We start from the raw sequence: 13,679 nt of genomic DNA, 5'->3' as shown, positions 1-13,679 counted from the left end.
TTTTTTTGGGGGTATTAGTTGGGTAAAAGACTTTTACTGTGTCATTTTATAAACACACACACACATGCACACATATTTATAAAAGCTTGATTTAAGTCCCTGTTTTCTTCTGCTACGTTCTCTCTGAACAGGACTTTCTGTAACCATGGCAGCAATTGTGTAAGAGATGGTGGTTATCACCAGCAGTGTTGCTATCTTTCAGTCTTCAGAAACAGCCTTTTTTGCGAATCTTGGCTCCATTAGCGCCAAGAAAGCTGTATCTTGTCAGATTTCTTGGCTGATTCTCTTCTTGATGTGACCTCTCACTTTGAGATGCATCAGTGACATAGAGTTCTAGTGCAAAGCGTACTGTAAAGTTGTGGGATCACAACGTGACACCACAGCAGGACTCTTTTAAGATGAGAAGATTTTCTTAACTGATGAGTTAACAAGATGATAGACCAAAAATACACTGGGAGAGATTCAGTTCCATATGCTGGCCTCTTTGTACCTCAGGAATTCAGCTATATCTGGCCAAATGAAAATTTCCCAGCAGAAGGGGGTTTTTAGTAGACATTAGATTGGCATGGCTCTGAATCTTACCAGTCCCAGCCTATACAATAATAATGCCAGAGGCTGGAGGGGATGAGACCGGAGTGCTACTGTGCTCCAGATAATTCCAGCTGGCAGTTTGCCACCGTAAGACCATTGTCATCTGTTGTAGGTTAGACCAGCCTGAGGGTTGCTCTAATGCATGCTGCCTCTGTGGCCAGTGCTGGCGGAGAATCAAAGAATCGTAACCAGATCTTCCTGATTACTCACTTTCTCTCCTGCACTGATCAGCTCTTGGCCACAGCAGTGATTTGCCTCTGTGGGCTCAAGAGTTGCTTTCCAGACAATTGTAGCAATGTTCAGTATAGCGGGTGCAAAAGTAGAGATCAGAAGTGGAGCTGGGTAGGAAAAGGTTTTTTCGTCTTGCAAAAAGTATATAGATAAAAAGGCCCTTTTCTACCCCAAGCAAAATCCAGAAACTTTTTGAAATCATTCATGGACAGTAAGAGAACAGAGAGTGTAGACTAGACCAGGAATTAGGGCACTCACATGAGATGTAGAAACTCAGATTTGCCTGTTTCTGACCAGGAACATGAATGAGATCTTTCATGCACCCTGTCAAATGCTTTGGCTCTGCTGAAGTTAGGTGTACCTCTCTTTCTTTATCCATGCTTGGAATACTGTTCAACAGGTGCAAATCTTTGTTTCTTCCACTAAAAAAATAGTTCAAATTGTGATGTTTCTGCTGAAAACTTAGATTTAACTAAAGCAGCATGTTTCAATGTGTGCACATAAAAATTGTCCAAAAAAAAAAAAAATCCTGACTAGCTCTAATTTGAAGATCTGGATTCTTTTCTAAGGTCTAATTTATCCCATGGCTCCTGCCAAGTTGATTTTACTTCAGTTGTACAAAAAAGTGTACAGACACTGACTTTTCTCTAAGTGGAAGAGAGGTGCTAGTCATTTTTTACTATTGTGCACCGAATGCTGAAGCAATCAGGTTTATCCTTTGAATTAGGAAAGTACACCATCTACTGCTGTTTGCAGCACTGGAAAAAGGTGAGGAACAAACTTCAGAAGCTTCCACTTGTGGTTTAGGTAATGATGATATATACTGAGAGGAGAGATTGCTAATCTCAACTTCTTTCTTTCTTTCACTGATTCCCTCCATCCAGGGTGACTCAGCTCCTTCCTGCCTTCCCTGTCACTTTCCAGTGTGTTGGTGGAGATGCTTGGGCTTAGTTTGTTTCTGCTTCAGGGATCAGGATGTCTTTTGGTCCCTGGTTCTGTGCAACCAGAACTTGGCCTGTTCAGTCCAGTACTTTTTTATCTGCTTTAAAATCCCATGGCTCTTTTATTTATATGGATAGCACACATTTTAGAGGGTACACAAGTCTTAGAAATGGAGGAAAATAAGTATTTTGTACCCCAGAGTCTATACAGTCTCACAGCATAGTAAGCATCACAACCTACTTCATAGGGCCAGTAAGTCAGTCAGTGAGTGAGCTGAGCTGGAGAGTTTCTGTGTCTATCAGCAAAGCAACAAGGCATGTCCTGAAGAAGAACTGTGATAAGTAGGGGCCAGCTTTTCTCTGCTATAGTTCTCCAAAGGAAGGTATTAGGTATTATGCTCCTTCCCCGCAGTACGCAGGAGGACTCCCTGTGCTGTTTAACCGAAGACTGAAAAATTAATATGACATATTCATGCATCAGCTACTTTTGTTTTTATAACACATTCATCAACTAGCCTAAGGCCCTGTAATTCTGAATCCTCAGTGGGCATTGCAACAGTAGATTCACATGTCCATTGGAAATCTAGCAAATTTTATTGGGAGTCCTTTTTAGCTGATCATGATTCAGGCTCAAGTTTAATGCAAGTTTTCTTTTTTGCACATTTAAAAGCTGAATAAATAGTGAAAGGAATTGCAAAGAGTTATAGATGATAATATCACAAACCAACAATAAATGGGAAATAGATACTTTAAACTAGAATTTTGTCCTAAATAGAGCTGTGTAGAAAAATTTATGCGGAGTGAAAAACCAGAACAAATTCTGGTTTCCTGCAGAAATTTTATATTGTGTTTCATTTAGCTGAGAAACATCTGTATGGTTGATTGTTTCGTGAGAAGGAAATTGTGCTGTGTATGAAGCAAAGTGAGCCTAGAAGCTTTCGTTTGGTCATTCTGAAAACACTTGCTGCATTAAAACTATAGAGCCAGATCAAGACATTTTAGCACCATGTACCTAAGTGAAGTCTTAGGTGAAGCCTGGATGTCAAAATCCAAATTTCTATCTTGCAAACTGAAAATTTAATTGAATTTAATTGTCTACGTTTCCAGAACTACCCCAGTCCTGACAGTTAGTCTGCTTAACTCCTAACTCACATCTGTGCCTCTTTGGGGAAGAGTTAAAATGACAGCATCTATATTAATAAATTAGACTGTGTTGGGAATGTTCCTGGGCATGATAACTCAGCCATCTAACTGTTAAATTGTTAGAAGGTTCCTAGTATGGTTTTGACCTGGACCAGCTAGCACTACCCCAAACAATTGCTGAGTACAGTAAGGATTTCCAGAGGCCAAAGGTCATTCAGAGATCACAAGCAATTTGGCTGCTGCAAGCATGTTTTGGAAGATGAGAATTTAGGAGTATGGATGTAGGCTGCTCCATGCCAGTTGGACTCAGTGACAGAAAACAGTCCCACACTCATTTGATTTAGTAGTATAGATGCAGCCAACATGTTTTCTATCTGTCTCCCCGAGAAGCTTAGCTTAGTAGGTGTTGTTGAGAAAACTAAACACTTCTCAAAGTTGGGATCTTCAGAAAATGAAGTTATTGTTGACACTTTATGTCCACAATGTTCTATTTTCCCCTCTCCCACTAGGTTATCCTACTAACTCCATTGCCTCCTGACTGAGCTCCTAAGGGAATAGCAGTCTGCATTCCCAACCTGTTACGACACAGGACAGCCCTCAAACCAGCCTTTAGGGGAAGGAATTGGGATGCTGAAGCTGAGACAGTCTTCAACAATTTTTTGTGGAGTAGCATCCCAGCTACTCTATTACTTGTTTCATCTAAGAGAGAACATAAAGACACTTAAGCAGAAGTCTGACACATAGCCTAGCGAAGAAAAAAATCCATTTGTAGTGGGAAGACTGGGGTTCCAGGTCTTGCTTCCAACACCATTCCTCTATTTTTACAGTCACTGGAATGTGGGAGAGATGCTCAGGTCTCCCTCCCCCTAATACAAACCTTGAACGTGTGGGAGTTTCTCTTACCTTCAGTAACTTTGTAACTCTGGCTGTAAGTTTGATGTACAGCTGTGTCCATCTCTTGTGCTGAAGAAAAAGCTCCTTCACAAAAATAGGTAGTAAGAGGAGAGTTGTATGAGGTCAAATGTACAAAACCTTCTACCTGGCACTACAGTTGTTTCAGGGTTGAGCTGTTCTACCTTGTGTTATTTGCAATGAGGATACTGTCTTTTGTAGATCTGACGTCACTTCTATATGTTTACATCAGCAAGATTTTTCTAATACATATGGCTGGGAGCTCAACACTTGATCCTTCCTTTTACAACTCAATTTAATCAGAGTTGCCTTTGTTTTCTTTATCCACGTTGGTCTAAGGTATCTATATCTAAGTATATCTATATCCAAAGGTATAATTAAGTACTGCTGCTTAATGAAGAAAGGGTGAATGTCACAGACATCTTTTTCATTTCTTCCAAATATTTAAAAAAGATTTTTCATCTTTTAAAAGAAGACTTTAAAAGAAGTTTTTAAGATTTTTCATCTTTTTAATTTTATAACCTAAGTTAGGACTTCACATGACTTAACTTGACCGTGTTTTCACATGCAATCAGGAATTTGCTATTTGCATGTGTCTATTGAACAAATTTGTCCTGAGACTGCACATCCTTTTTTTTTAGAGTGATCCAAAGCACCTGATATATTGAAAGTTCAAACTGTAGATACCCATGGCAGATCAAGTGCATGGGTTAACACACCTAAACCATTCACCTTGGAATACTTTATGTATAATTTTAATGTTATCTTTTTTAATGGGATATTGGTTTGTCCCATACAGCTAAAGCCTGGAGAGAACACAGCTTGCATTATGTGTTATTCTTTCCAGTAGACTTTTAACTCACACAGCTTGGCTGCAAACAAAAAACGCAACCTAATTAGTACAGAAAAATGAGACTAATTTGAAACTGTGTTTCTTTAAATAAAATTTTCCATGCCAGCTGTACATCATGTCATAATCTTCACAACACGATAGCCTGATGTGTGCTGTCCATGTCTTTGAGTTTGACCCAGATGAAGCTGGTTGCTTAGCTGCAGCCGCAGGGCCCCGAGGATGGCCCCAGGGATGGGCCAAAACAGACAATAAACATGCATCTCAGGCTCCTTGGTCACTTGAATGACTTTGTATCATTGGACCTTTGGTTTGAGAAGGAAAACAAATTCTGAAATAGTGTCTCCTGGATTTCTTCACCCAGCCCTGACTGCAAATAGTAATAAATTAATGTATTTACTGTATCACTGAGGCCCACTTTAATTAAGTGTTTACTCTGTGTTTCCAAGAAAAAAAGTTGTACAAGTGGTTACTATGACAACCACTGGCTCTGAAAAAGCATTTAGCTTTATAACCTTTTGAGTCTCATTTTAAATCATCGTCCCAGATTTTGTTCTAATCTTAATTTAACTTTGTGTGTCACAGTGATAGGTTGGGAGAGGATATCTCTACTGAGAGAAATGCTTCAGTTTAAAATGCAGTACTTTGTACATCTGCAGTTGGCATCGTACTGCAAGTGGTGACAAGTGTGTTAAAATCTCTTGGTATGCAGTTTGTACCTTCCTCTGGTCAGATGGGATGCAGAGGATGTGATAGTTATTGGGATTAAAAAGAAAATGAATTGAATGTCTCTAGCAGACATCTATTGAGTATTTTTCGATAGTTATTGGGATTAAAAAGAAAATGAACTGAATGTCTCTATTGAGTATTTTTTCTTCTGATGGTAGACTGTAGAGCATTTGAAAATCCTCTCTTTGGTAGACTGGATTTCTTTGGATTTCAGTTCTTTGCTAACTTGCAATGTTTCGCAGATGTGGCCTCACAAACGCGAGCCCGCTAGACCTGAAACAAAGTCAGGAAACCTGGTGGTGGGCAAATATATTGCTGTTTTTAAAGGCATACATGGAGTCCTTATTTAGTTCTTAAGCCAGAACCCATGTTTAGGGCTAAGTGGTTTTATACTTGCTGGTGACCAGTAGCTCTGGCCATGGCTGTGTCCTTACTACGGGTCAACGGTCGAAGTACTGCTTAGTGATCCAGGCTCCCTCTGTTGTCTGTTCTCTTCCTGGAGATGCCTTGGGGCCACATCCACTCTCATCAGTGGATGACCTGGACCCCTCTTACTGCTTTATGGACCTATTCTACTGCTTACTAGGTCCAAGTCACCGTTGAGTTACTACTTCTGACTGAGAGGCAGATTATTCCTCTGAAGAGGCGCGCTTCCCTTGCTGCACCCATTTACCCATGCTTTCTTGGACGTCCTTACTATCCTGTCCTGTCTGTTTTCATCCTACAGCTAAAGTCTTAGCAATCAGGCAACAAGGAGACAGCATAAGAGTTTGTTTTCTCTTCCTTGCTATCTGTGCACCGGGTAACTGGAGGAAACCAAACCCCTGGCTCTTCAAAGCAGTTTCTCTGAAATCACTGGTACTGCCTGAATGAAGATCTGTAGGGTACGCCCCAAGTATGTTTAAAAAGTCAGATAGTTTCCTCTCCTCTACATCCTTTAAAAGGTCTCATCAAAAGCTTTTCCCAGCAGAGTCCCTCTCCAGTGAGGGAGCTTTGTACCTCCTAGTGAGCTTTCAAGACCCAGCTCCCTTAGGATATGAAAAACTCCTCTGAAGTCAGTGCCAAATAAAGATCTGCGATCAGACCTTTATCAAGTGTCCTTCACTGACAACTTCTTCTTGAACCCAGCAGGCATGGACCCAAGCCCTTCCACAACCAAGGACTTCCCCAGAGAGAATCCAGGGTGGTAGCAATAAGAAAACAAAGTGGGATTCAGGCAGTCACATACAACCTAAGTAGGTGAGGGCTCTTATTGCTTTAGAGGAACACATCCACATAAGGTTTTGTATATGTATTTACTCAAAAATTAACAACAGCCTCTGCTGAGCTTTGTTTTCCAGACTGGGAACATATCAACATCACAGCTACTAAAACCTAAAATGCTTAGGTAAAAAAACAAATGTGATTTTTATTAAGTAACAGTATTTTCATAATCAAGCACAATTAACTTAAAGACATACTGTCAACAACATACCTTTGGTAGAAAAATAAATCACATTTATCTCTGAAAGTCAGAGCAATATATGGGTCAATGTTTCAACAAAAATGACTTATTGAAGGTCTGTCTGGTGCAGGTTGATGATTTTCAGATTTTGGGACTATGACCCCCCCAAAAAAAGAAAGAGTATAAAAGACAAAAGGTATTCAGGAAAAAATTGTCACTGCTTTCACAAGTATCTTGTCCAAAATTACAGCATACTTGGGCCAAAATATAGTGTGTACACATATGTGTATATATATAAAATATAATGTGTATATATATATAAAATGCTATATATACCACAATTTTAAATCATTAATAAAATTCCTGGAGACCAGCACCTCACCTGCACCTGCCTCACGTTTCACCGTGAAGCTGCTCTCCCTGTGTCCCTCGCCGCGTCCGCCTGGTGCCGCAGCCCTCCAGCCCGGATAAGCGGGACCCTCCACCAGGTTGCATGGGGACTTCGGGACCCAGCCACGCTTGCTGGTCACAGCCGTGCCAGGTCCCTCAGCCCCCGCGCCTTGGAGACTTTCTTAATGAAGTTGTCCAGGCAGTGACAGCTTGATTTAAAATACACGGATAATGAAATTAAAGCGACCGCGGAAGAAAGTGGCTGGCTGGATTTATGCGTCAGAAGCTCAGTCAGTTATATTCTCTGTTTACAGGGGAAAAAAAAGGAAAGCAAGAAAGTATTACTCGCCACCTTTGGAAACGATTTGCTCTCCGTACTCCTTGGTCAGCCTGTCAGTGAGGCAGCTAACTCTACTGAGAGCATTTACACTCTAGCCATGTCCGGAGGTGTCCGCTCAACCCAACGCAGATTTTGCCCACCCCCCTTTTTTTAAAACAGTCCTCCACACACATATATGCGTAATATTGCATGGACTCACTGTTTTCTCTGGGAGGTGAACTTCCAATGCAAAGACCATCTAATAGTAATTGGCAGCTGCTTTTTGAAGGCTTAGTGACCAAATCTGGACACCAGCTTGCTTGCACAGTGCGTTTTGGCTTGTGTTACCTCATTTAGGTTAAGTTTCGGGGTTTTTTTAATCGTGTAAACAAGTTTTCATTTGCTAGAAAAAAACTAATTATGATCAGATGTCCACAATTCCCCATCACAACCTAATTAAAATCGTTACTTATATATAAATAAATGGGCTCAGTGCCCCGATCTTTCCTTTCCTCTCCCTCTGCACAGCGACTAGGCAACACGCAGGCTGTAACGTTTTAGCACAAGGGTGGTGTCTGGTCGGTCCCTTGGGGGTTATATTTCCCACAGAGCATACAACAGCATGACGAGGTGGGCAGTGGTGGACGTGGGTGTGGCAGGGGGCACGCTGCTTTCTGAGCAGAATTATTTAGACCTGAGCTGTTGCTCTAAAGTAAACCTCAGCCATGTACAACAGTTATCCATAGATACGCATTTGTCAGAACTTACCACATAGATAAATACTCAGGATGAGTTGGTTAAAAAATTTTCTTGGAAACAGAATGTCAGGATAAAGTAAAAGTAATTTTCAATGTTTCTTCTTTTTCCCAACAAAATTAATTTGAGGAAATTAATTGAGATTGCGAGTCCTCACCTTTTCCACTTCATAATTGGCTTCACTGGTGCAGGCTGGGGGAATGAGTTCGTGGGATTCATCTCAAAGGATACGCCGGGCATTTGTAGGGACATTAAGTGATTTTAGCTCTTGGGAAAGATGCTACTAATTGAAAGAAAAACAGGTTCAGACAGAGAAAAGAAAAATGTATATCTCCTTGCAGCATCACCTCAGCCCTTTCCTGCATCAAGTTGGAGCTGCCACCAGTACCTTAGTAGTGAGTTGGTTCAGTTTGTCTCTTTGTAAAGGTTGTTAAAATGACCTACAAAAGCAGACATGACTGTCTTTTGCACTGAGGCACTTACATGAGTTGCTATAAAGCTATTTGATGTCAATGCATTTGCCACTATTGATTGAGGCTGAATATGCTCTTTTATTTATATATATATATGTATGTATACAACAAATAATAAACAGCTAATACCATATGCCCAGTCCCTAAAATTGTCTATTTGGGGAACACTGTTTATTTTGTAAATTAGTGGACATTATCAGCATTTGTTGCATTTTTTTAAAGATAAAAACATTAATTTTTTAAGTGTTAGTACATCCAGTTTAGAAGGAAAGAAAAGAAAGACTGGTATTAAAATTCCCTTTTAAAATTATGTTTCCCAAAGGAAAATGAATTAAGGATCCTGGAAAATGTTTCAGTCCCTTTCTTGTACCATAATCTAATCCTGAAGGACGCTCTTTGATTCCCTTCTATAATACTTTGTTGTTTTCCCTCTTGTTATTTTACTTTACTTATTCCCACAGCCAGCTTCAAATGACCTCAAGAACACAGGGCAGCTAAAAGATTGCTTAAACTTCTTAATACTTTTAATCCTTACTTGTTATAATTTGATTACTGAGACAGATTTTCTCTCTGGGCCTCATATTAAATTACTTTCAAGTTGAAACAAACCAGAAATCCTTTCAACTTAACAGAGCTTGTATTCAATATGAGCTAGTCAGATGTGGCACAGAGACTGTAGGATGTTGCATCACATGCTTCCTGGATTTTAAATACAAGGAAAGCAAACTTCAATCAATGTTACATATGAATTTACCTTCATTGAGTATTTATTTTTCAAGAGCAAACATGAGAAAGTATAGGTTTTGAAGTGCATGTATATGCATGTGTATAAATGTGTTTGTGTTTGTACACAGGCAGATATAGATTGCTATGGAATATATATAACTTTGCTGATAATATAATCTTTGGAATTTAAAGGCCTTCTTTATTGTAATAAGAATGAGTCCCTAATATGTTTTTCTTTCATGAAACTCATTCCTTACCTCATCAACTATAACAAAAAAAATTACTTTTTTCCAGGACAGCTGTTCAGTTAATGTCATAGTATCACTTAAAAGTGATAAATTTCTAATTTTCCTGGGAAAAATATGGTAAACCAAGAAGACTTGGAATTCAGCAGTAAATAGGAAATTGTATAGTGGAACCGTGGCTACTTCACAATGGCAAGTTGATGGTTTTGCCATCAAGCTTCATTCTGAAGCTTTTGTACGAAAATATTTCTGAGAATGTGGGTTTTGCTTACTCAGCCTCCCTGGCTGACCAGGGCAACGTGCAAGCACACTTTACCTAGCTTTGTGATACTCAGAGGCAGTGGGTTTGCAAGGTTCAGGTCAAGTGCTGATCTTAGTCATAGTTGCATTCTGCTAAGGAAAGGCTGAGGAAAAGAGGTATCCAGGAAGGGGAGAATTCAATGAAAAATGAAGGTGCCCCGGATGCTGAGGACACTAATACCAAAGGCTCGTGCCGCACTGATATTCAGGAGGGCAATGCTGAAGCGTTACTGCAGTGTACTCCCCTGGTCATCTCTGACCTCATGCTGCAGCTGGCATGGCTCACTCTGCCTCTGAAGACTGGCTGTAATGGAGCGCTATGACCCCTCACTGGTATCTGTACATCACTTATAAACACACACAGGTGCTCTGTGAAAAATGAGGGAATCTTAGGTCTGTTAACTGATATACCGATACACCTTTTAAAGGATTTCCGTCCACACACGAGTTGCATCAAGGCAACAATAAGAAGAAAAGTCCCTTCGTAAATTCGAGCTAAGCTGCTTCCAGAATTGAGGCCATATTTGCTAGTGATGTCTACAGCTGCACGAGAAATGCAAATCCCTGCAGCCCTATACTCTCATCTTGGCAGAAGAAAAGCCCTTTCACCTTTAAAATACATTATAAGAAATGGGCTCAGATTAAATCCCTCGATCCAAAACCACTGAACTCTCAGAATGATCGAATCCAGACTCAGCCTTTGCCGGTCGGGCCCCTCACTGATATCTGTACAGCACTTATAAACACACACAGGTGCTCTGTGAAAAATAAGGGAATCTTAGGTCTGTTAACTGATATACCGATACACCTTTTAAAATTTCCATCCCCTTTTAAAGGATTTCCATCCACACACGAGTTGCATCAAGGCAACAATAAGAAGAAAAGTCCCTTCGTAAATGCTAACTATGTGTTTCTTATGTTTCTGTAACTTAAAAGAGGCCAAAGAGATCCCTTTGAAAATCTGCAAGCATAAAAATTGTTTCCAGGCTGGAAAATTTTATGCCAAGTTCCTTCTGCAGTCTAAAATTTAGAAAAAAGGAATTTTAATGAAAGCAATGACCAACTATTAAGTTTTATGTATTGGTAGGTGTTGCTGTCATTTACCTATTGGGCTTGAACTAGGAAAACTTAAAGCAATTAATGACTGCAAACTCTAGGTAATAGACTCAGCAGTTTAATTTATGTTTATGGATCTGGTCCTGCAGTTTCTGCATAGGCAAAGCTACCATGAAGGTCAGTGGATTTTTGCTGGGTTGAAGGCTTAATATCACTTGTTAAGCAAAAAAATTCAACTTTCTGAATATTTAAAATTACTGAAATTTCTTGGTTTTGTCAAACCAAGCTACCTAATTATTTTACTGTTCAATATGAATGCACTTCCCCTGGTTTTGTGAAGACAATGTACTTTCACTCGGGATACTAAAATTTAATTAGAGACTATTCTTCATCTTCTGCACGTGCCAAAGACTATGACAAGCGTTTCCATGCAGGAGCCTTCTTCAGTCCCATCACCCACGAGTAGCAGGCCCACAGCTGGAGTATTTCTGTAGTGTCGGGAAATACCTGAGTCAGACCAGGAAGACTGGGAGCCGTAATCAACAGCAGGACAGCTGTGTTTGTGTGACTGCTCCAGCTCATCGGGCATGCCAAGTGGGAGCACTGATTACACTCTCTGTGCTCAGAGCCATGCCAAACCATGGATGGGCTGCTGGCACCTAGCTAGCGCCTCACCAGTGCTCTGTGCCCAGCTGAGAACGAGAGTCGCTTTGCTCAAAAGTAGCCGGGGTCACTATTGCACGGAGCTGAAATGTATGGTACACATATGCCCATAGGTGCCTACGGCCCAGCTAATTCCTACGTTTGACCTTTAAATTCAACGTGCCCACTCTGGTGCCTTGTAATTCCAGTAGTCATAAGAGCTGTCACTGCTTTTGTTAGCGTCACTCAAGTTTCTTTACTGCCTGAGGGATCTGAGTCAGGGTCTGCTCAGAAAGGGGCCACTCAGTCTTCAGCAGTGATTGCACAGTCACTGGAGGAAAAGCAAGCTCTTTTGATGATGCAGTCTTCCTATGTACTGGTCTTGCAACTGAATTAAGTGCCTAAAGACAGCTGGGATGAAACCAGGCTGAGGAATGTCTGTCCTGGTTGCAGCATCTATCATGGTGCTTATTTTCTCACTGTGTCTCCTGGATCAGGCTTTGCACAATGTATGCCCTATATCTGGTGTTATCATTTTTTCCACTCCAGTGGCTCAGAGTTAGTTCTTACCACACTGAAACCATATGTTGTACACACTGGAGGATATTCTGGGACTGGGATGTCTAAAACGTTCCACTTACAATTTTGTACGGAACAGGCAACCATTTACATTTGCACTCTGTGGCAGTCAGGTAATATGAGCACAACTATGCAGGTCATTGGAATCAGTTTTTCATTTGAGGGAGAAGTCCAGTCTCCTTCCAATTAATACCTAATTTCATAAATGTAAAACAGTCATTTTCTTATGGTTCCAAATCTGTGTCTTTCCTCTCCCAAATGTGTATCTCAACTAAGCTATAGAGTTAGCTTCACTTCTTACTCCCTCACCAACTGTATATGAAAGCATTTTCTACAGTCTTTGAATTGGGTTTGTTGTTTCCTCTACCCTCTCCACTGTTTTGCCATCTTTTCTCAAATGTGCCCCAGAGCATCGTGCATCACTCTAAAATGTATAGGGACTGTGCTGTATGAGGGATAAATTAATTTCCATAATCCCATAGTCTCCCCCCATAGAGGGACTGGTTCCCTCTTTATACATACAAGGATTGCATTAGCCCTTTTATTAGACCGTGTACGAAGTTCAGGCTCAGCTCTCCACCTGCTGATTCATCAGCTCTTTTCAGGCGCTTGTTTCTGGGATACTGTCTTTGCAATTTGTGTGTCTGACTTAAGGCTGTTGTTTTTAGGAGTTTAAGTTTTTCAGTTATCATTATCAAAATGTACAACTGTTTTTATTTATGTCTCATGAATTTGTTGACCATCACCTGAAATTATATCAGTTCCCTGGAACCTCACTAAGACTAACTTGGTGTAATTATGATACCCTATTGGCAACTACATTTTGCAATCTCTCAGCTGTCTCATTCTTAACACGTTTCACACATATGCTATTGTATTGATTTTGAGACTTTCTTTTCTACAGAAGGTGAAGAGTAAGCATTTTATTATGTCGCTATTGAGAAAATTAGTGAATCCTTTAAGTCAGCATGATAAATTGATTGGTGGACACAGATTCGTGTTTTTGTTAAATTATTATTCATTAGTTCTTTGATAGATTCCTGGTAATTAGAAGTGAAAAAATCCTGTTAGCTTGTTCAATCATGTCCACCTACTCATAAGTGCATGTATTAATCTGATTCCACAGACTAATGCCTATAAATAATTGCCTATAAATAATTTCTCTCAGAGAATTGCTCTGAAAACAAATCCATATGGTATAAAAAGTAGGATACTGTTGCGAACCTTTGCCCTTTTACATGCTTTGTGATAAGATTATGAGCTTTTTAAGATGTACCAGTGATTCAGATATAACCTTTGCTTTCACTGACTTCTACTAACAATTTGTCTTCTAAGGAGACAAACAGAGAGTT

Source organism: Aptenodytes forsteri, unplaced genomic scaffold (assembly GCF_000699145.1).
Source record: "Aptenodytes forsteri isolate BGI_AS27 unplaced genomic scaffold, ASM69914v1 Scaffold515, whole genome shotgun sequence".
NCBI classification, from domain to species: Eukaryota; Metazoa; Chordata; class Aves; order Sphenisciformes; family Spheniscidae; genus Aptenodytes; species Aptenodytes forsteri.
The sequence above is the reverse complement of the archived record's forward strand: the minus strand, read 5'-3'. Positions refer to the sequence as shown.